Source organism: Elephantulus edwardii, unplaced genomic scaffold (assembly GCF_000299155.1).
Source record: "Elephantulus edwardii isolate Elephantulus edwardi_28Jun2011 unplaced genomic scaffold, EleEdw1.0 scaffold00011, whole genome shotgun sequence".
NCBI lineage: Eukaryota > Metazoa > Chordata > Mammalia > Macroscelidea > Macroscelididae > Elephantulus > Elephantulus edwardii.
In genome coordinates, this window is record NW_006399761.1 from 18,548,651 (window position 1) to 18,571,555 (window position 22,905).

Below are 22,905 nucleotides of genomic sequence, written 5' to 3' on the forward strand. Positions count from 1 at the left end.
CAGGTCTATTCTAGATAGAGTGAAACTTGCTCTCTGGAAGTAAGGATTTTGAAGTTCTGTCTCTCATAGTTTGGGCATGTAGCTAGGAGAGACCAGTCCTTGGAGAGGGGCATAATGTTTGGAAGAGTGTAGAGACAGCACAGGAGAGGAATACCCTGGATGAGATGGATTGACAGAATGATTGAGGTAATGGGGCATGTACGTCTGAGACAGTGAGATTGGCTTAGTATAGGACAAAGTTCAGAGCTATTGTACATAGGATTGCTATGAGTTGCAGGTGACTCAACAGCACATAACAGCAACAACAACTTATTCTGATAAATTCGAAAACCTAGAAGAAATAGAAAAATTACTAGGCATCGATATCATACCTAAATGGACACAGACTTAAACAGTAGAACAATTTGAACAGACCCATCATAAAAGAAGAAAGTGAGAAGACCATAAAGACAAATCACTCCACCTCATCCCCATCTCTCCCCTCCCCCAAAAAAAAGTACTGGCCCATATGGCTTCACAGGTGAATTGCACCAAACATTCAGAGTCAAACTACAGTTAATTCTATGTAAATTATTTTAAAAATATAAAAAGGAAGAACATCACCAAAGTCATTCTGTGAGGCAAGCATAACCCTAGTATCAAACCAAGGTAAAGACATCACAAAAAAAGAAAACTATAGACCAATATCTTTCATCAACATAGGAAAAATAATCCCTAGTGAAATCCTAGCAAATATAATCCAGCATTATAAATTGTAAAAAAGGTCATGATGATCAAGTGGAATTCATAACAGGAATGCAGGGATGGTTCACATAAGAAAAATTGTTAATGTAATTAATCACATTAACAATGGAAAGAATACTAACTGCATGATGCTATCAACTGATGTAGATAAAGTCTTTAATAAAATTTAACAATCCTTCTTCATTATAGCACAAAGCAAAATCGGAATAGAGGGAAATCTTCTCAACATGGTGAAAAGTATATATGCAAAAACAAGAGCCAACATCATTCTCATCAGAGAGAGACTAAACATAATTCCCCTTGCAAATAAAGCCCAGGAAAGGATGTGTACTATCACCATTCTCTTCAATATTGTATTGGAAGTTCTAGCTAAATCAATTAGACAAGAAAAGGAAATATAAGACAGTCAAATTGGCAAAGAGGTGGTAGAAGTGTCACTGTGTGCAGATGCTATTATAGTATACACAGAAAACCTCAAAGACTCAACAAAAAACCAATCAGACTTAGTAGACCAATTTAGTACTGTGGTAGGACATAAGATCAACATACAAAATGCAGTTGGATTTTTCTATAGCAAAAAAAAAAAAAAAAGAAAGAAACTAGAAAAGCAAGCCAACCACAAGATGGAAGATTTAGGAATAAATCTAATAAAAGACACAAAAGATATTTATAACAAAAAGTACCATACACTACTGTTGTTACTGTTATTGCTATGTGCTGTCAAGTTGTATATAATAACTCATAATGACCTTATAAAGGCTAGCTCTGAACCCTGTCCTATCTTGAATCACTAGAACTGTCTTTGATACAACTGCTTCCATTGTCACAGTCACTGTGTCAATCCATCTCATCTAGTGTCTTTCTCTCCTGTACTGTCCCTCCACCTTCCGAGTATGATCCAAGGACATCTCCAAGGACTGGTCCCTCCTGGCAACATGCCTAAAGTATGTGAGAGAGAGCTTCACAATAGTTGCCTCCAAGGAGCAACCTAGTTTCACCTTCTCTAGGACAGACGTGTTTGTTCTCTTGACATCTCATGGTATCTTCAATACTTTTCTCCAGTACCACAGTATCAAAGGTATCGATTCTTCTTCTGTCATCCTTAGTCATTGTTCAGCTATCTGATGCATAGCAAGTAATTAAGAAGAACATAGATCAGGCACACCTAAGTCTCTAGACTTGTATTTTTGCTCTTTAGCACTCTGGAAAGGACCTTGAGAGCAGAGTTTCCCAATGCAACTCATCTTTTGGTTTCCTCACTGCTTGAGTAGAGTGTTGATAGTAGATCTGAGCAAGATGAAATTGTTAATAACATCTTATCATGATGCTGCCAATTGGTCCAGTGGTGAGAATATTTGTTTTCTTGGTGTTGAACTGTAATCCATATCAAAGTGCTTGACATTCTGCAGCAAACACTTCAAGTCTTTCTACATTTTAGCAAGCAAAGTTGTGCCATCTGCATAATTTAAGTTGTCGATGAGTCTTCCTCCAATCATCATACCATAGTCTTCTTCATAAAGCCTAGCTTCTTGAATGATCTGTTCTGTATATAGATTGAAAAGGTATGGAGAAAGTATGCATCTCTGATATATTTTTTTTCCTTGATTTTGTACCCTGCAGCATTTTATGCTCTGTTTGTAAGCCAGCTTCCTGGTCTAAGTATAGGTTTCACATGAGCACAACCAAATGTTCTGGGATTTCCATTCTTTTCAATGGTAGCCACAATTTTTTGTCCTCTATGTAGTCAAATGCCTTTATATAGTTATTAAAACACACAAACGTATTCCCACCTAACACTACTATAAGGAACAATAAGAGTCTTAACTAAATGAAAATAAAATATTCCCTGATCCTCGATGGGAGGAATGAACATTAACATGTTTATTAATTAAAGTGATAGTTAAAATGATGGTCTTACCCAAAGCAGTCTACAGGTTAAACCTAATCCCAATAAAGATACCAAATTCATTCTTCAAAGAGATAGAAAAGGGAATTTCAAGTTTCATAAGGTAAGGAAAAGACCCAGAATAAGGAAAGTTCTGCACAACAAAAATAAAGTTGAAGGCATCTCAGTTCCTGATCTCAAAACCTACTATATAGTCACAGCAATCAAAATATCATGCTATTGCTACAACGACAGACACAGAGATCAGTAGAATAGAATCAAGGATCTAGATATCGAACCATCAGCCTATATGGTTAAATGATACTTGACAAGGTAATAAAACTCATTAAATGGGGAAACTACACCCTTTTTACCCAATGTTGCAGGCGAAACTGGACATCTATCTTCGAAAAATTGAAACAGCACCCCCATATCACAGAATACACAAAACCCAACTCAAAGTGAAATCAGCGACTTTTGGAGTAAAGCCCCAAACCATAAAGATCATAAGAGATAAAATGAGACCAAAATTAGAAGCTATGGCATAAATGGACTTACAAACATAGTAAAAAATGTGCAAACTATAGAAGATAAAATCATTGACTTGGAGTGTCTTAAAATCAGATGTATGTGTGTATCAGAGATTTTCTCCAGCAGGCAGACCCCCCCAACCCCCCCCAAAAAAACCCAACCCACACATTTGGCAAAAATATTTGGTTATGACATTTCAGAGAAGGGTCCCATGACTAAATATTATGTAATATGATAGGACCTCCACAAGAAAAAGACTGATAACTCAAGTACAAAATGGGCAAAAGACATGGAAAGACTCTTAACAAAGGAAAAATTATTTACAGTAGCTTGGCACTGTTGTTGTTATGTGCCGTCAAGTCGCCTATGACTCATAGCGACCCTATGAAAAACAGCTCTGTCGCCTGTCCTGTCCTGAGCCAGTCTCACAGTCTCACCAATTCCAACACAGCTTCCCCCATCATCCCAGTTACTGTATCAATCCACCTCACCCAGAGTCTACCTTTCTTATGCTGTCCCTCCACCCTTCCAAGCATGATGTCCTTCTCCAAGGGCCAGTGTCTCCTGGTCACATGCTCAAAGTATGTGAGACAGAGCTTCAAAATCCTAGACTCCAAGGAGAAACATGGTTTCATCCTCTCCAAGACAGACCTATTTGTTTTCTTGATGGCCCATGGTATGTTCAATACTCGTCTCCAGCACCACAACTGAAAGGTATTGATTGCTAATCTGCACACTGAATGTAATTCTTAAGCAAATCAGTTAAAAATAATTATTTTAAAATAATTCATGAAATAAGACATAAACAAAAGAAAAGTTAGCTATACAATCTATCAAAGAAAGCTAGTACAGACCTTTATTTTTCAAACAAAATACCAATTAAGACAGGATTCTGGCATTCACTCAGATAATAAAAGATGTTACATAGGAAAAAAGAAACAATTTATCAAGAAGAGTCAAGAAACTGTAGTAATATTCACTGTGTATATATTGTGTACCACAATATGTAGTACCAAAATAAATTACTGAATTACAAGAAGAAATTAATATAACCACAGAGTTACACATTTTAATAAATCTCAATCACATGCCAATACTCTAAGAAAGCAAAATCCTGTTAGTCTGTAAGACAAAGAAAATGTTAGGCTATTTCAAAAAGTAAATACTGTTCTGGGAAAGAAATCCTTTTTCTAACTATGGTCTTGTAAATCTCACTAAATAATTGACCAGGCCGCATTCTTGCAGGGGATTGGTCAACTAAGTATGCAAACAAGGCTTGAAAATCTACCCAATAGGACTGAGCCCATTGTGGTCCTCTTGGGATTACTCAGTTTTCCCATCTTGCCAGGCAAGATGAGGACCAAGAGTCAGTGTTCAGGGGGACTTCATATCATTACAAAGAACGTGGAGTGGAGTAAGCCTTTCAGACATGGGGTCCATGTGCTGAGATTCTACTAGACCCAGAAGAGAGAGCTGTTGCAATCCTCAAGCAGCAAAGACTTTAATAGCTGGTGGTGGTTAGGGGCAGAGTCCTACACGGGCAGGGGCTTGACAGTTCTTGTGCAGGTGTCTTCCCGCAACCATGGGAAGAACAAGTAAGGTTCAGCAGCAAAGAAGAAGCCTGCAGAACTATGTAAAGCAACCCACTTGAGCTCACACTGTGGTGATAGGCTGAGCACATAATAGTTACACATGTATATCTTAGACAATTAAGGGCCAGAGAGTTTGTTAGTATTTTTAATGAAAGTCTGCATTCAGGAACTCCAGTGGCCTAATGGATAGAGACTTAAACTACCAATCAAAAGGTGAATAATTTGCATCCACCAGCTCCCCCACAGGACAAAGACAGGCAATCTCCTCCCTGTGCCATTTATAGACTCTGAAAGCCTTCTGGATGGCCAGTTATGAGTCCGCTTTACAATGGACCTTCTTTATTTACATTTTTTTAAAATTTGGTTTGATTGAAAGTTTATAAATTATACTGCATTTTCACTCAATCATTCATAAACAATTTGTTTTATAAACTTGATAACGACTGACCCATGTAATTATTAACAATATCTCATCAAACTCTTATTGTATATATTATCTTTCCCATCAACCAGGCTCGCTCTTTTTCACATAACTCTTCAGAGCTAATTCTCTGTTCATTCTGTTTCCAAGACTGTAAGTTGCATGGGAAGAGATTGCTTGTCTTTCTCCCCTAAAACCTCTGGGGGGTTCAAACTTCCAAAGAGGTCTAGTCTTTGGGTGGGCTTTACAGCTTCCTAAGAATTATTCCCCTGGAGTGGCCTTCTTCTTCATTGTGTGTACCAACTATTTAATTAGAAGATATGCTGAACAGTAAAGGAAAAAACAAAACAAATTCAAATCTTTAAATTCTCAGCTCCTTTTGCTTAAACCCGTACTGATAATTGATAATTTACTGAAGGTGTACTGGTTGTTATTGTTGTGTGTACCATCACATTAAAACCAACCCTCTGGCGGGTTTTCAGAGGCAGTTAATAGCATGAGAGGAGATTTCCCGAACCTCCTCCCATGGAGCAGCTGATGTCCTCAAACTGCTTGCTTTCAGGATTGCAGTGGAGCTGGGTCCAAAGTGTACAGTAACTACACACACCTTACTAATTTCAGTTAAAGTTGTCTCCGGTCAGGTTGAGTTGTTTTCTTTTCCCCCTGTATGTCTGTTTTAACCAATATGGCAGTTGGTACCCCCATGAAATTATTAGTCACTGAAATATAATTAAAATCAGTCAATGCCAGTAAGTGCTTTCTCAAGTGAAAAGGGAAGAATGGGGAAAATATCAGCTGTTGAGACAAGAGACCCAACTTCAGGCAGTCCATGAATATTAATGCACAGTGTATTTGTAGGTCAGGAAAGTCACTCTGTTATTGAGTTCACCTCTTAATTCTTGGTGTCACTTTCACCTGAAATGACTTGTGTGAGGTTATTCCTAGTGTGGCTTATCTTTATAGTCCCAACTAAATAAAATGTGTTCCTTCTCTATCTCTTAAGATTTTAAACCCTTACAGCCAGTGAAATAATGGCAGTGTTTGTATATCCTGTGGCTTCCAAGGCAGATAACGAGATGAGTATAAAGCAGAGCATTGGACGGAGATGGAAGTCATCAAGACACTAAGTAAAGACTACATATATATTAACCTCGGTTTCCTGGTTATCACTGATCGGCTAGTCACCATAGTACACACTGGGTTTCTCATCATTAAAGGCAAGGCAAAGAAAAAAAAAAGACTCCTAAAATGAGAAAGTAGCTTGAAGGACAAGAACAGTACCTGTTTAATAATGAAGGACAAAATGAATAAAGATTATAGTTATATCCGGAAGGAAAGAAGGAAAAAAAAAACACCCAAGAAACTTAAAGTGTAGTTTGAACTTGGAAGTTGTGTGGGAGGATTGAATCAAGTGCAGTCGTGTTAGGAAGGAAATTGGGTTAAATTTGTCGGAAAAGTCTATGAAACGTTTGTCTGGAAGCCAGGCAAAAATACAAAGATCAGAGGGCACCAAGTCTCAGTAGGACACTGGACTGCTCTTTAAACCAAAGGATTTCAGAGTACTTTTGGAGAGAACCTACTGGCCTGCTTGCTATTTTCATCTCTCCGTTTCATCTCGAACAATGGTTAAGAACAAACCACGAAACAAACAAAATAACCCGGGACCTGCTGTCACTGTTGTTGTCCAGCACCGTCCAGTCTCTCCAATCCTATCGACTCTGGGTACTACAGAATCAAACCTTGCACGATGCCGCACCAGCCTCACAATCTCTCCTGTGATCCCACTTACTGTGTCACCTGACCCCACTGAAGGTCCTCCTCTCCTTCCAAGGATGATGTCCTTCTCAAGCAAACTCACGCCTCTCTCAACAGCATATCCCAAGTAACTGAGACTAAAGTGTCAATATTCTCATCTCTAATGGCTAAAGGACTCTAATTGACAGCTAGCCAAATCTTAACAGAACACATGTGTTCCACAAGGCCTCCTGGGTGATTCTTACCTGAAGCAGAGCACCAATTTGACTTCTCCCATATCAGTGGTGGCTTTGACTCACCAATCCTCAGTTTGGTAGCTAAGGGCAAGCTGTTTGTACCACCCAAGGGCATTTAGCAGTGTTGGATTGAGTTCGCTCAACATTTGTCTCTTTATCCTGTAATATTGTCTTTCTATCTATTAAGATTTACTAGCCCATTTTTTTTTTCAACTCCTAGGGGCTCCAGTAAGTTAAGACTATGGATTGAATGGGGAGAAAAATGAATTGAAATAAATGAAAAGAAAGAAAAAAAACACAACAAACCCAAATAAACCAAAATGGGTACAAATTAGTGAAAGAAAACCCAATTTCTTTGTACACTTCCATTCAAATCAAAATGAAAAAACAAAAACAGAAACAAACAACAAAACCTTTAAAAAGAAAAAGACTGGTTGGAAAATAAAAATGTTGGTGAATCTCAGAAGAGAAACTTAATGGCAAAGAAGCCCGCTTATTTACATATGAGGCAAGTTTAGAAGTTTATGAGCATAATTCAAGGGTCAGTTCAGGTGAGGGATACATAAGTGCACAAATGATGAGGGAGTTTTCACACCATGGCAGGGGCAGCTCACACCATTGCAGGAGAAAGTCACACCACTGCAGGGAAAGTTCAGATTTCTTGTGCGCACGCTACCGTTTTCTCTCTCTCTCTCTGAAAACCTATTGGAGAGTGAGGTATGGGTCCAAATCAACAGTACACAACAACAATTCTAACAATTAACAATGGTGATTTACTGCCTCTGAAAACTTGCTGGAGGGTCAACATGAGTCAAATCCAACTTGATGGAACATCTCTCTCTCTCATCTCTATCTCCATATCATCTATCTATCTATCTAGCCATACAAACACAATTTGTTATTGGTGTTACACACCATATAGTTGGAACTGACGTGTAGTTGACCAGGCAGCAGGTTTTGTTTTTGTTTTTTTTACAAGATTGTCCCTAATTCAACCTGCATGCCTTTGGGTAGGCTATACGACTCCTAACCACTAAGCCATCAGAATTATAAATACATACACACGTATATATGCATACACATAAATATAAGAGCTCTGTTGGTCTAGTGGTAGGAATCTGCATTGTAATCCTAAAGGCTCACCTTTCATTTTTTTTTTTTTTTTTTTTACTCATGACTGAAGGCTCACCTTTCAAATCCACCAGCTGCTTCACAGGAGGATCTCCAATCTCCACCAGGGAGATTACTGCCTTTGAAAAGCTGTTGGAGGACCAGCTGTGAACTGATTCTGACTTGATGGTACACAGTAAAAACAACAACAACTCCTAAATAGTGATGGAGAGTAGAATTTATGCTATAGAAAGTGAAACTTGAAAATCTTCTGTTCTTTTTTATCCCAATTTTCTTTTATCCTTTCAGAAAACCTACAGTGAAAGAAAAAAAAAAAGAATTAATAAAGAGAAATAACAAAAATACTTTCCAAAGCAATTACTTCAGAAAATTATTTTCTTATAGTGGACTATGAATTTTTGTTTTGCGTTTTTGTTTAATTAGGTTTTAAATCTTTCCTTTCTTAATTACTTTTTTTTTTTTTAGTATTAACACCTAAATATACTTCTCTTTGGAGCACAAACATACAGTGATAACAATTAGCAGAATAATTACACTCTTTCTGTCAGTGTAACCTCATGGCACAGAAAGTATTACAAATCCATTTTAAAACATATTAAATGTTCATATTAATGAGGATAATAGAGAACAAGTACCAGCAAACTAAATATTGTTAATGATTTTGAGCTATTAAATTCATTACCATTTTCTTTCATAATAAAGTGGTTACTTGCTAATTAGACCTTTTTTAACTCATCATTATTGAATTCATTACATTGTGTGCAGTTAACCCTTGGAGGTCTGTGGGGGTGTATGCTCAATTAAAATCGTTTTAATACCATATGAAGGAGATATGGGGCATTCTGATGGCTTCTCGAGCACTCATGCCACAGATCTCCTCACGAGCATTTTCTTGTCACAATGTGCCTGGCAGCTTCGTAGCTGTCATTGCGTTTTAACCAACACATAATACAGAAGCAGCCTGAATTCATTAGGGTTCTTACTACTGCTCTTGACAATAAAATGCATCCTGCTTGTTTCTTTGTAAAAATCAGACTCAGACAAAAAATACCCCCCCCAAAAAAACCCATAATCCTCCAACACACTAAAGAAGCTAGGAAATAATTTAGAATAGTTTGAGTGCAGCTGGTAAGCCTGTAAGCAAGATTTTCTACACGTAAAGTCAAGTAAAAATTAGTATTGATCTAGAAGAGCTTCATATTCTCAGAATGAAAGGATTTGTTTTCTATATAAAAATGATATTATTCTCTCTTGCTCATGAAATTACCCTTGGAGAGTCTAGTTGGACTGAATTTATTTATGTATCTATACTTTCTATATAATCCATGTCCATCTGTCTGTCTGTCTGTCTGTCTATCTATCTCTATGTATATATGCATGTATGTATGTATCTCTATGTATCTATGCATCTATCTCTGTGTATGTATGTATGTATGTATGTATGTATGTATCTATCTATCTATCTAATCTCTATCCATGTATCTATGAATCTATTTATCTCTGTATCTGTCTGTCTATCTATATCTCTACCAGATATCCTAAACCATCTGGTTTCTGTCTTAGTTTCATTGTCTTAGATCATTGATTCAGTAGTGTTGATTAGTGGTCCTATTGATTCAGATTCTTAATCTTTTCCTCCTGGTTTCTCTTGGAAGAAACACATTTTGTCACAGTTCCTAACTTTAGGAAGACAAGCATAAATGAGAAGTCAAGTTTTTATCCATATATTATCTAATGGCAAAATACAAATAGCTACCTTTATTGCCAGTGAACTCACTGTAAAACAAAGGAACAAAAAGACAGGGGTCATTCTAATAATTATTAACAAATAATGAAGTGTATGGGCGTCGTCTGGTATACTTTGGTCATGTTGTAAGGAGGGACCGGTCTTTGGAGAAGGACATCATGCTTGGGAGGGTGGAGGGCAGGCACAGGAGGGGAAGGCCCTCTATGAGGTGGATTGATTCAGTGACTGGGGTAATCTGGATGTGTGCATCGGAGACAGTGCTATTGGCACAGGACAGAGCAGGGTTTAGGGCTGTTGTACATAGGGTCACTGTGAGTCGCATGTGATTCGACGGCACATAACAACAACAACAACAGCATGTGTGTCTCTCTTTGTGTGCGTGTCCTATAAGTAGGAAGGCAACAGATATGTCTTCAGTCATATACACAGTGGACAGACACACATACACACTCATATTCTTACATTATGAAGGAGACAATGCTTTTTCCTCCCCTTGAATCTTGTTTGACCAACAGGATGCCCCAGAAATATCGTTCTTGGACTCTAAGTCTAGGTCATAAGAAGCTTCTCAAGTGCAAATTGGATCATTTCCTTTGGGTAAAGTCAGTCTCCCTGTAAAAAAATTCCTAACAATTTTGTAACTATAATATGTAAGACGGTTCTGGCTGTTCATTTGCAAAGAGTACTTGGAGAAAACAATGACAAATGGGTCGTAAGCTCTGGTGGCGTCGTCCACAAGGGGGTATCTCGCTAGTGGTTCAAAACCACCCACGATTCAATAGGAAGAAGAGAGGTAATCTCTTCCTGTGCCATTTACAACACTTAAAATTCAGTGGGGGGTTAACATTGGTCCCTGAGTAGATGGCAATGAGAGAAGCGGTTGTACGGAATAATAGCAAATTGGTCTTAAACCTTCCAGCCCTGTCAGACCTGGCACAGACACTGAGGGACAAACCTTAGTATCATTCCAGTCTTGACTGCAAGAACAGATTTCAGTCAGCATAGTGGGAATTGTGAGACTGGCCCACAGTTTCAAACAGCCGTCATGGTGAAATCAGGGTCATGGTGAAACGGAGCCAATTCAACAGCAACTAACAGCAAAACCCCCTCCAGTCTTCGCTACTATCTGACTGAAACAGTCTCTCAAGTGAGAATTCTAGCTACACCATCAGATCTGAGAAATATGGAAAATAAAAATAGAGTATGTTGCTTCGAGTCATAAAACAAGAGATAAATAAATAGGATAATGTCAACGGTCGAGGTGTGGACTTCAAACAAATTTTTCAATGGACCTTTCCACTTTCCATTTTCTCCTTTTGCAAACTGAAATGACAACAACAACAGCTACAACCACCAGACAAACCGGAATTGCACAACTCCAGTGAAATCTGATTGAAATGTTAACACAGACTGATTACCCATAGAAGCATTTGTTTTCTGTGAGTGGTGACCTCTGAAATGGTGAAACACGACAGTTCCTGTCCTGACTAACATTTACACAGAGCTGTGCTCTTAACAGATAACTTTGCCCTTGAATCTTATATCCTTTCATGCTGAGCGCCAGTGATACTTGGGACCGGAAAGGGAAGATCAAAGCGGACTAGTGATTAGCTGGAAGTCACAGCTGGCAAGTTTCAGAGACCAGATATGGACATAGGAGGTCCAAAGCTCTTGTCACATATAGTCCTCAGTTGCCTGTCTGGAATGAGTTCAGTGTTTTTAGTGGGAGCCTTTGAGCTGTAGGGCTTTCCTTCTAATTCTGCTGCTGAATAAATATTTGAGGAATCTTTCAAAGTCTTTTATGTGTTGCATTCTTTTTCCTTATCAATAAAATGTACTTGCAATGTTCCGTTAAATACCATGAGATTAAGAAGTGTGAAAGTATGATGTAAACTTTCTTTCTTTCACTTTTTAAAAAATTTTATACTGGTTTCCTTACAAAGTCCGTATACATTGTTTTTCACACCAGACCTTTCCCATTTCCTTAACCCACCCCTCCCTCTACCCATCAAATTGTGTGACCCTGTGATTATGGCCCGCCTACACTCCCCCATCCATCCTCACCCCTGTGCTCCCGCTCACCCCTCCTTAGATCCTCATAGATGGTTTACTAGTTTAAACTAGTTCCTATAGTTCTACAATAATGGTCTTACACAGTATTTGTCCTTAGAGATCTGAGTTAGTTCACTGACATAAATTTTAAAACACTACACAAATTCTCTGAGAAGAATGGGAATCCCAGAACCCTTGATCATTCTAATGAGAAACTTATACTTGGACCAGGAGGCAGTCGTCAGAACAGAGCAAGGGAATACTGCATGGTTCAAAATTGGGAAGGGCGTACACCAGGGATGCATCCTATCTCCATACATTTTCAACCTGTATGCAGAACAGATTATCCGGGAGGCTGGGCTCTATGAGGAGAAATGTGGGGTCAAGATTGGTGGACGATTTATCAACAACCTGCGTTATGCGGATGACACAACCCTGCTTGCTGAAACTGAAGAGGACCTGAAGCTCCTGCTGCAGAGCGTTAAGGACTGCAGCCTGCAATATAGATTGAGGCTCAATGTCAAGAAGACAAAGATTCTCACCACTGGACCAATTGGCAGCATCAGGATGGATGGTGAAGAGACTGAGCTTGTACACAGCTTTAGTTTGCTTGGTTCCATAGTCAACAGTCTTGGCCCCAGCAGCCAGGAAATTAAAAGGCACATTGCAATGGGAAAGTCTGCTGTTAGGGACCTCTCCAAAGTGCTGAAGAGCAATGGTGTCTCTTTGGAGACTAAGGTGCGTCTGATACAGGCCATGGTCTTTGCAATCACCTGTTATGCATCAGAGAGTTGGACAATGACCAAGGAGGGTAAAAGGAGAATTGATGCCTTTGAGCTGTGGTGCTGGAGAAGAGTATTGAGAATACCATGGACTCCTAGGAACACAAACAGATTTGTCCTGGAAAGAGTTAAACCGGGTGGCTCCTTGGAGGCAAGGATTCTGAGGCTCTGTCTAACATACTTTGGACATGTTGTGAGGAGAGACCGGTCCTTGGAGAGGGACATCATGCTTGGGAGGGTGGAGGGACAGCGCAGGAGAGGAAGGCCCTCTATGAGGTGGATTGCTTCAGTGATTAGGATAATTGGGATGGGAGTGTCGGAGCCAGTGCAATTGGCACAGGACAGAGCGGAGTTTAGGGCTGTTGTACATAGGGTCGCTATGAGTCGCAGGCGACTCGACGGCACATAACAACAAACATGCAAAAGGACAGTAAGATTAGATATTATTATAGTTAATTTAACAGTGGCTGTTGTTGTGTACTGTCAAGTTGGAACTGATCCATAGCTGACCCCCCAGCGGGTTTTCAGAGGATGAGATTGCCCATCCTTCTCCTGTGGAGCAACTTTTGTTGTTGTTAAGTACCGTTGAGTCATAGATGACTCATAGCGACCCTATGAACAAAAGACCTGAACATTTGTATAACTTTCATCATTTCTCCAAGTTCATAGGGTTTCCGGAGGCAAGCTATTTTGGAAGGGGATGCCATTCCTGCTTCCAAGCTTGTTTTAATTGGGAAGCTCCACCAAACACTGTCCACCCTGCATTAACCATTTTCACTTTTGACACATCAGTGTCACAGTGTTTAGCATCACAGCAATCAAGAGTTACCTCTGTACAGCAAGTGGACAGACCAGTGCTATACCAATTAGAAGAATGTTTGACCAAAAACAATTAAAACCAATTTAAGAACCAACGCAAGGTTCAAACTCCATGTGCTCCATCATTCCACAGTCCTCCATAATCAAGCATTCTCATTGGCTCTCAATACCCATAAATGCCTGTCTGGGAGCATTCCGCTGCTCCCCCAAGCTCCTCCTATTCTGATGCCACATGTTTCTTCATATAGTCTAACTTCTTGAATGATTTGTTCAGCATATAGACTGAATACACTTGAGGACAGGATGCAGTGTTAATGCACATTTTCCTTGCTTTTAATCCATTGTATATTCCCCTGCTCTGTTTGTATAACAGCTTCTTGATTTGGGTATAGGTTTCATGTTGCTGTTATTGATTCCCACAGAGTCGTGCATTACTCATAGTGACCCCAAGAACAAAATACCTGAGGCCTTTCCTAACTATTGTTTCTCCACGTGGATTCAAACTGCATACCTTTGGGATTGCAGTGCAGCTTCTCACCATTAGGCCACCAGTGTTCCCTAATATAACAGTTAGATAATATTAGTATTACCACTAATAGGCAGGGTTCAGAGCTATTTTTAATAGGGTCATCATGAGACATAGTAGACTAGATGGCATATAACAGCAACAGTACCTATTACCAGAGAATATTTAATTCTATTATGAAAAGTAAGTAGCACTGGTGGTGGATGTAGTTTTTAGTGCACTTTCTGCTAAGGTCAGCAGCACAAATCTGCCAGATTCTCCAAGGGAGAAAAGAGGGCCGACTCGTCCTCCTAAGATTTATAGACTTGGAAACCTGATAGAGGGTCATTGTGAGTCAACTCATAACCCCATTCTGAGTCAAGGCCAAGAAGATGTAGTCTGAACAGAAGAAAGAAAACAAAAACAAAAACAAAAACAAAAACAAAAACAAAAAAACCACAACATAGTCTGGAATTGGGAAAGGTGTGTGTCAAGGCTGTCTACTTTCTCCATACCTAGTCAATCTCTAGACTGAGCAAATCATTTAAGAGGCTGGACTTTATGAAGGCAAGTATGGCTTCGGGATTGGAGGAAGATTTATCAACATCCTGCAAGTTACAGATAACACAACCTTGCTGGCTCAAAGTGAGGAAGTCTTGAGGGGTTGGCTGTAGAGGCTCATTGCACTGTAGCCCTCAATTTGGATTACACCTCAATGTCAAGAAAACAAAAAGGCTCATCACTGTGCCAACAGGCACCATCATGATAGATGAAGAGAAGATTGAAAATTTTCATCTTGCTTGGATCCACACACAACCGTCTGTCCCAGCAGTCAGAAGATCTAGAAACACAGAGCATTGGGAAAGTCTGCTATCAAGAATCTCTCCAAAATCCCACAGAGCAATGATGTCAGTCTAAAGGTTAAGGTGTACCTGATTCATGGCATAGTCTTTCTAATCACCTGGTATGCATTTGAGAGCTGGACAATGAATAGAGATGACAAAAGAAGGGTCTTTGCCTTTGAATCACTGTGTTAGAGAAGAGTACTGCCTATTCCACAGAATTCCAAAACAACAAATAGATATTTCTTGAAAAAGTACAACTGGGATGCTCCTTAGGAGGCAAGGGCGGCAAAACTTCATCTCACATATTTTGGGAATGCTGCTAGGCGAGGCTAATCCTTGGAAAGATATGTCACACTTGTTAAAGATGAGGGTCAGTCAGTAAAAGAGACGAACACACTGAATGGGATTAATTGAGACAGTAACTGCAGCAATGGGCATGTCAGAGATGATGAGGACAGCACAGGATAGGAGAGAATGCCAGTTGTTCTCTCTGGTAGGGCAGCTAAGCATCATGCTTGGCTTGATGGTACTTGGCAACAACAATAGCAACAATCCAAAAGGTACTATTCACATTATTAGCAAGTTATACAATCCTCCTGGTCAGCCATGAGCACCCCATCTTCGTAGATTTCTACCCAGTCATGTGGTAGAAGGCAGTCAACGTACTAGCAAAGCCATACTGACCAATCCACTATAGCAGAGAAATGCACAAAGGACATAATCCAACGTGCTTATATATAAACAGCCAAATTCAGTATGACAGTTAATTTTTTCTTCTCACGCTCCCATTCTCTTCTTTTCCTTCCTACTTTTAGGAACTCTTGCCCATTTCTACAGGACTTCATTCTTTCCATTCCTCTTCTATGTATCTTCACTTTAACCATGAAATTCTTTACCAGGACATCCTTTCAAGTGAAACCTTGCAAGGAGCTAAATACACACACACACACACACCTGTACAACTGCCCATGCACACATGCACACACACACCCACCACAACTATAACCACCATGAAAATTCTCATCCGTATAATCACGCTGGGTAGAGTAGAGGGACAGCACAGGAGGGGAAGACCCTCTATGAGGTGGATTGATTCAGTGACTGGGGTAATCGGGATGGGTGTGTCAGAGGCAATGCGATTGGCGCAGGATAGAGCACGGTTTAGGGCTGTTGTACACAGGGTCACTATGAGTCGCAAATGACTCGACGGCACATAACAACAACAGCAACAATAATCATTACTAATTACTGAGATGAAAATAAAGGATATCAAATGTTTCCTTCTTTCAGAGTCGAAACTACACCTATTTTATTAGCTTGTTTATTAGTCTTTTAATGGCAAAAACACAGACTACTCCTTATTTTTATATATTTTCTATATTACAAAAATATATTTATAAGACATAACTTTCACAAATTAATGAAAATTGTATCTTTATTGGTACACACTTTGAGCTTAAATGCACACTAACATAGGCTTATCTTTTTCTAAATCTGTACAACTTTAATAAAATCCCAAACAATATGTACCTTCTTAGAACAATATGACCTTTTAAAGGAAAGTCTTCCTCATGTAAAATTTTTAAAAAAAATTGCAATTCAATAGGAATTGACTGATATATATCAGTATATATATATACTCCCCTTATTCCTACCTTAAAAATGTCTGATAATCTCTTTTTTACTTATGATTTCTGAAAGATGTAGAGTAAAACTTGATACAATTAATAGTTCCTTCCCTCTACATCTTATTCTTTTTTCTCTCCTTACAAAAACAGAGACACGGAAAATATGAAAGTAAAAAAAGACTTAGATTTTTGCAAATCAATATACTGAAAGAATGTAGGTCAGGTTGCTAGTCTTCTGAACGTGCTAAATGTCTCTCAAAATTACTTTTTAAAGGATCTGGGGCATGGCTCTGTCCCTCAGTGCCTGCCCTCATAAAAGGTTATCAACTTTGAATCAAGATGGCTGACTGAACAAACGACTTTCTTCTCCTCCCTCCTCAAATCCCACAGAAATGACAGAAGAAATATAAAAATAAATCTATATCAGTTCTAGGAAGCCCACAGGGGGTTCCCAGAAGAATGATCAGTTAGGAAATCTGGAAGATATTTAACAGATGGGAAATGATAGACCACAAAACTACCTAAAATAAGAAGCCTTCCACCCCCACAGACAAAAGAAAGGACCTCCAAGAAGGAATTTTCTTTTGCAGTTTTATCTCCAAAAAAAACTTTGACATTACATATAATTTAGGCTCAGAGAAGGAGCAGGGCTGGAAACTTATTACAGGGCACACAGCTGTTCTAAGAGCACCTGACCTCACTCCAACGTTTGTCCTCAGTTATAAACTTGAACATAATCTTCTGAATTTGTATTTCCTTCACAGGTACAAGGTTATTTGGAGACCCCAGATCAGGTGACAAAGGTATGGCTCGTAATGAAGACTTTGAGTGCTGGGCCAGTCAACTTACATTTATTTGTTCAGTCTGTCGTTCATTACACAATTTAGCATGCATCACACATGAGACACAAACTACAAGACGGATCATAATTTCCTAGTTGTAGTAACACCGGCAGTCAGGAGATAAGGAGATGCATTGCACTGGGAAAATCTGCAGTTTGGGACCTTTCCAAATTATTGAGAAACAGTGATGTCAGTTTGAGGACTAAGGTGTGTCTGATTCAGGCCATGGTCTTTCGATTACCAGCCATGCATCTGAGAGCTGGACAATGAATAAAGATGACAGAAAAAGAATTGATGTCTTTGAGGTGTGGTGTTGGAGAAAAGCACTGAACACCCCATGGACGGCCAAGAGAATGAACAGATATTTCTTGGAGAGGTTGCAGCCGGAGTGCTCTTTGGAGACAAGGATGATGAGTCTTTGCCTCAAAAACTTTGGACATATTTCCAGGAGGGGCTATTCCTTGGAAAGAGACATGATGCTGGGACAGGTGGAGAGTCGGCAGGAGAGGAAGACCCTCAACCAGGTGGATCGACACAGTGACTGCTGCAGTGGACTCTTGTGCGTCACTAAGTGTGAGGACGGTGCAGGACGCGACTGGGTTCATATCTCTTCTTCATAGGGTCACAATGAGTTATACTTGACAGCATCTAACAACAAGTCTATAACGGCTGAGCCAACTTATGGCTCAAGTCCCTTATCACATTACCTGCATGGTGTTCTCATGAGTGGCAATGACATGTCATTTCAAAGACGTAATACCCACTGCATTGTGTTGCTAACCAAAAGGTTGGTAGTTCTAAACCAAAGGTGCTCTGAGGAAGAAAGACACAGTTCCCTCCTGTTAAGATTTAAAGCTTTGGACATCCAAGGGAGGGTTCTTATGCATCCAAACTAGGTGAACACTGCTAAGTGGATAGTGGCATTTTAAAGAGTTAACTACTTGGCTTTCTTTTTTTTTAATTTAATTTTATACTAGTTTACATACAACATTGATAAAGTTTTTAAACATTGTTTTTCACAAAAGATCTTCCCCCCTTCCTTTATCTACCCCCCCTCAATGTATCAAATTGTGGGACCCTGTAATTAAGCCCTCCCTCCCCTCCTTGGATCCTTGTATTCATTGTACAATGATGGGCTTATACGGTAATTGTTTTTACTAGCTTGAGTTAGTTCGTTTAACATAATGCTCTCCAGTCCCTCACATGTTAGGCCGTAATTGATAAAATCATTGCTCCCGCGTGCTGTATAGTATTCCATTGTGTGAATGTGCCATCATTTCTCCATCTATTCCACTGTGGTTGGGCATTTGGGCTGTTTCCACACCAGTTGCAGTGGCAAAGTTTAACAAGCAGGGCAGCAAATAATAAATGTCAAAGAGGATACGGCAAGGCTGAAACTCTTATGCATTGTTGTTGGAATTGTAAAATGGCACAAGCATTCTGGAAGGCAGTTTGGTTTTCCTCAGAAAGCTGAACATAAAAATTCCATATGACCCAGCTATTCCACTGCTTGGAATATACCCTGAGAGAGTGAGAACTGAGGCACAGAGACTTTTACACCAATACCCATACAAACTTAACATAGTTCAAGATTTCAAGACAATCTAAACTTTGAAGTCAACAGTGCAGTAGGACTGAAGTGTCTGATAAATAACTAATCAATATACATTGATTAAGAATCAAGTTAGTTTTGCCAGCACCATTTATTGAAGAGGTTAGCGTTTCTATCTGCAGAAAGTTGAAACAGGATCCACATCTCATACCATACACAAAAAATCAACTCAAGGTAGATCAGAGACCTGGGCATAAAGCCCAAAACTATAACATTCATAAGAGACAAAAGGGGATCAAGCTTAGAAGTGCTAGTCCAAAGTGTAGATTGCCAAATACAACAAGAAATGCATAATTTGAAGAGGATAAAACTTGTGCATTGGGACCTTCTAAAAATTAAATCCATGTGTGCATCAAAAACTTTTTCCAACAGGGTGAAAAAAAAAACCCTACAGACTAGGAACAAACATTTGGTAATATCATCTCAGACAAGAGTCATAACAAAAGTTTACTGAATTCTCCTGGGTCTCCACAAGGAAAAGACTGATAATCCAATTGCAAATTGGGCAAAAGACATGGAAAGTCTTTTCACAGAGGAAGATATTTGAATGGCAAACAGACAGATGAGGAAATGTTCCAAATCACCGACAATATGAGAGATGCAAATCAAAATCACAGTGAGGTACCATCTCACTCCAGTAACAGTGGCAAAATTTAACAGGCCAGGAAGGAAAATATGTTGGAGAGGATGTGGCAAGAAAGGAACTCTTATACGTTGTTGTGGGATTGTAAAACGGTACAACCATTCTGGAAAGCCTTTTGGTGCTTCCTCAAAATGCTGAACATAGAAATTCCATATGACCCAGCTATTCCACTACTTGGAACATACCCTGAGAAAATGAGACCTGATGCACAAATGGAGATTTGCACACCAATGTTCATAGCAGCATTATTCACCTTCACAAGAACATGGAAACAGCCTAGATGTCCGACCACGAAGAAATAGATTGAGAAATTATGGTACATTCGCACAATGGAATACTATGCAGCACGCAGGAGAAATAATTTTATTACCTAACTTGGGAGCAAGTGGAGAGCATTATGCTGAGTGAACTAACTCAGCCTCACAAGGATAAATATTGTGTAAAACCGTTACTGTAAAATGAGTATAAGGATCCAAGAGGGATGGGAGAGGCTGGAAGCAGAGGGATGAAGATGTGCAGGGGAAGGGGGAATTGATCATGGAGTTGTACAATTTGATGGGTGGGGGGGGTGAGGGAAATTGAAAGAATCTGTTCTTGAAAACAATGTATTCCAATTTAATAAATAAACTAGTATAACATTTTAAAAAGGAATCAAGTTATATGGTAATTTATGTACGAATTTTTTTTAAACAACAAAAAAACCTCTAGATGTGTCTTCATAAAATGACTTAATCTCCCATTGATTAAAGATATTTTTGCTAGGGGAAATTCCAGTTGTATATCACGACAATAATAGGACTCATGTGTTTTCAAGTTTTACAGAACATGAAAATGAACAAGGGTACAATTTCTATGGAAAGTCCTCATCTTGGAAGAAATTTTACCCTTATTTGGACAGTAAAATTCCATTTGACCTGTGAAGTTCTGGAATACGTCTTTAGAAATTACCTTCAAAGCCCAAACAAAATCCATTGCCACGGGTTGGAATCCAGCTCATAGAGACTCTCCACCATGCTTCTGAGGTTGGTAAATCTTTACTGGAGATTTTTCATCTTTCTCCCATGGAGCAACTGCTGGAATCAAACTGCCACCCTTTAAGTTAACAGCACAACATGGACCACATTGACATTCCTTTTAGAACCATGGTGCATCTTTCCTAAACAAACCCTCAAGTGTTACTCGTATTCTTTTGAATTTATTTAGATTCCTATGTACATCCTAGGAATCCTTTGGCAAAGAGCTTGGTGAATAGGGTGGTTGGTTAAACTGGGAATAATATTTTTGATGGATGAACTAGAATGGATTTTCACATGCTGTTTATGAATTGACTCTAAAAAGAGAAGGCTATTTGCTTAATATCCACCTCTCACTAAATAATTACCAATTCTTTAGACCTTCCAACATCCCGATGTATAGATATACAACAGAATATAGTAATACACTTATCTTCATAAAATAAACTATGAAGATTTTTAAAATGGAAAGCATCATTATGGATGATGAAGAGATACAGATAGTTAACAGTTTTAGTTTACTTGGCTCCAAAGTCAACACTCTTGGTAACAGCAGCCAGGAAATCAAGAGACAAATTGCATTGGGAAAGTCAGCTGTGAGGCACCTCTCAAGAGTACTGAAGAGCAACGATGTAAGGCTTGGGACTAAGGTACGCCTGATCCAGGCTGTAGTCTTCGCAATTACGTGCTATGCATCAGAGAGTTGGACAGTGAATAGCGATGATAGAAAGAGAATTGATGCCTTTGAGCTGTGGTGCTGGAAAAGAGTGTTGAATATACGATGGACTGCTAGGAGAACAAGCAGGTTTGTCTTGAAGAGGGTGAAACCAGAATGCTCCTTGGAGTCAAGGATTCTGAAGTTTCGTCTGACATACTTTGGTTATGTTGCAAGGAGGGACTGGACCTTGGAGAGGGACATCATGTTTGGGAGAGTGGAGGGGTGGCGTAGGAGTGGAAGACCCTTGATGAGAAAGATTGATTCTGTGATTGGGGTAGTAGGAGTAAGTGTGTTGGAGATGGTGATGTTGGCACAGGATAGAGCATCATTTAGGGCTCTTGTCCATAGGTCACTATGAGTCACAAGCAACTCGACGACACATAACAACAACAAATCCAAGTATTGTTATTAGGTACCATTGAGTCAACTACTACTTACAGACACCCTAGGAACAATGGATCTAAATCTTACCCTATTCTGTGCTATCCTCATCATCTCTCATATATTCAAGTTCATTGTCATAGTCACTGTGTAGATTCATCTCACTGAGGGTTTTCCTCTAGTTTCACTGTCCTTCCTTGTTCCAAGCATGGTGTCTTTTCCCAAGGATTGGTCCCTCCCAACAGCATGCCCAAAATATATGAGATGAAGTTTCACCATCCTCACCTTTAAGGAGCGGACAGGCAGCATTTTCTCCAAGATGTATTTGTCTGTTCTTTCAGCAGTCCATAAGATATTCAGCACTCTAACATTACAACTCAAGTGTTCTGTTTTCTGTCATCCTAGCCCCTTGTCCAACTTTTAGATGTAAAGAAAGTCATTGAAAAGAACATGGCATGAATCTGATGCACTTTGGTCTTTAAATTGACATCACAGCAACTTGGAGAGTTCCTTTATAACAGATTTATCCAATTAAATATGTTTTTTGATTTCATGTACACTGTTACCAAAAGTGTTGATTGTGGACCCAAGCAAGATGAAATCGTCACTAACTTTATCTTTCATAAAGTTGCCTATTGGCCCAGTAATAAGCAATTTGGGTGTCTGTGGGTTTTTTTTGGTTGTTTTTTGTTTTTGTTTTTGTTTTTTTATGTTGAGATACAATCCATCTTGAAGGCTGATCATAACAAATTATGGCTGACGCTGAGAAGAATGGGAATCCTAGGACACCTAATTGTCCTCATGTGAAAGCTATACCTAGACCAGAAGCTCTTGACTGAACAGAGCAAGGGAATCCTGTGTGGTTTAAAATCAGGAAAGGTGTGGGTCAGGATTCTGTCCTTTCTCCATACTTATTGAATCTGTATGCAGAGGAAGTCATCCAAGAAGCTGGACTTGATGGAGAAGATCGTGGCCTTGGGATCAGAGAAAGACCCATCAGCAAGATCCTGCGGTATGCAGAGA